We start from the raw sequence: 2,174 nt of genomic DNA, 5'->3' as shown, positions 1-2,174 counted from the left end.
TCTCTCTCTCTCTCTCTCTCTCTCTCTCTCTCTCTTTCTCTCTCTCTCTCTCTCCCTTCTCTCTTTCTCCCTGCATTTCTATAATAAAGCTCTTAAACCATAGAGCCTCTGCTCTGCTCCATCAAGGCCCGCTGCACACTCTGATCAGTGTTAGGAACTTCTTCCCCTATTCCCTCTTTCCTGCAACCCTGGAGTGATAGCAAGGTAGCTCCAGGGGGGTTCCCAGGCAGGGCTGCCCCTTAGCCACCCCCTGAAGAGTGGAATAGAGGAATGTCCACCCAGGGATGAGTGGATAGGGTAAGAAGCAGCCTTCCCACGCCTGACTGACCAGAGAAAAGAGAAACTCTGGTAGGGCATGGACTTCTTTTTCCTTCCCCCACTTCTCCCCGGGCCTCCCCTTTTAATTCCCAACAGAAACTGATGGAGGCCAGAAGAGGGCGCTAGATCCACTGGAACTGAGTTACATAGTCAGCTATGATTTGCCATGGGTACTGGGAATTGATCCCAAGCACTCTGTAAGAGCAGTCAGTGCTTTTAACCACCGAGTTACCTTTCCAGCCCGTGTTCCAGCTTTCTTAATCCCTGTGTCTGCCTAAGAGGAGATGGCTAAGGCCTACCTTGTCCCTTCCTCCTGCCGGTTCTAAGACACAGCCCATGAACAGACCAGAGCTCTTCCTTTAATCACCAATGATCAGACCCAAGCAGGAGCAGCTCATTCTCATTTCCGTCACACAGGAACCCAGATTAAAATTCATACTCATGTTTCCTTTCTTCTTTCTACACTAGGTAATTAGCCCTTCATTACCATGGGTAAGCAATTAATTAATGCTCTGTTAAGGATGATGGAGATCAGAATTTGAAACAGGCTCAGTTTGTTTCTTTCCACTTTTCAAAAGAAAGGGGAGTAGGAATGTGGAAAGAAAACAGGGGTGGAGGGTGTCCTAGTTAGGGTTTCAATTGCTGTGATGAAACACCAAGACCGGAATCGACTTGGGGAGGAAAGGGTGTATTTGGCTTAGCTACCACATTACTGTTCATCACAGAGGGAAATCAGGAACTCAAACAGAGCAGGAACCTGGAGGCAGGAGCTGATGCAGAGGCCATGGAGGGGTGCTGTTTACTGCTTGCTTCCTCTGACTTGCTCAGCCTGCTCTCTTATAGAACCCAGAACTGCTAGCCCAGGGACAACACAATGGGTTTGGCCCTCCCCCATCAATCACTAATTAAGAAAATGTCTTACAGGCTTGCCTGCAGACTGTTCTTATGGAAGCATTTTCTCAATTGAGAATCCCTTCTCTCAGATGACTTTAGCTTGTGTCAAGTTGGCCTAAAACTATCCAGCACAGAGCTGGAGTGGTTATTCAGCCGTTAAGGGCTTTTGTTGCTTTTTCAAAGGACGAGCACTCTCTTCCCAGCATCTATGTTGGGCAATTCACAATCTCCTATCTGTTACTCTAACTCTAGGGAATCAAAAAACCTCTTCTGGCCTCTGAGGGCACAGAAGCGGAGAACTAACTCCTTCATATGTCCTCTGATTCCCACATATGTCCCATGATACACACACACACACACACACACACTGTATGTATATATATATATATATATATATATATATATATATATATATATACATCAATATATATATCAATATATATATATATATTGATTTATATATAAATCAAGATGAGAAAGAAGAGAGAGAAAGGGGAGGAGGAAAGGAAGGAAGGAAGGAAGGAAGGAAGGAAGGAAAGACATCTAAAGAATCATCCTTATTAGGACTGTGTTGACATCCTTGGGATGTGAAAGGCACATCTTACCAGGACTGAATGGTCTCCTGGGTCTATTAAGTGCCATTGGGTTCAAAACTAAAGCTCTCTGAGTGTGTCTTCACCAGAGGGGTCAACCACACGATTCTCCCAGCACCAGCCAAGCTGAGTGGGCCCCTCCCACTGCCAGCCCCTGCACCCTCCACCTTCCCTTCCTCCCCAGGTGCCTGAGTCCTTGCCCCCAACCACCACCAGCACACAGGCCTCAGAGAGGACATTCAACAGCAGGATCTTGTGCAGGTTGCACGTGGGAGTGTGAATTGGTGCAACCACTTTGGAAAACAAGTTGAAGCCGGGCGTGGTGGCGCACGCCTTTAATCCCAGCACTCGGGAGGCAGAGGCAGGCGG

This window comes from Mus pahari, chromosome 4 (assembly GCF_900095145.1).
Source record: "Mus pahari chromosome 4, PAHARI_EIJ_v1.1, whole genome shotgun sequence".
Lineage (NCBI taxonomy): Eukaryota > Metazoa > Chordata > Mammalia > Rodentia > Muridae > Mus > Mus pahari.
The sequence above is the reverse complement of the archived record's forward strand: the minus strand, read 5'-3'. Positions refer to the sequence as shown.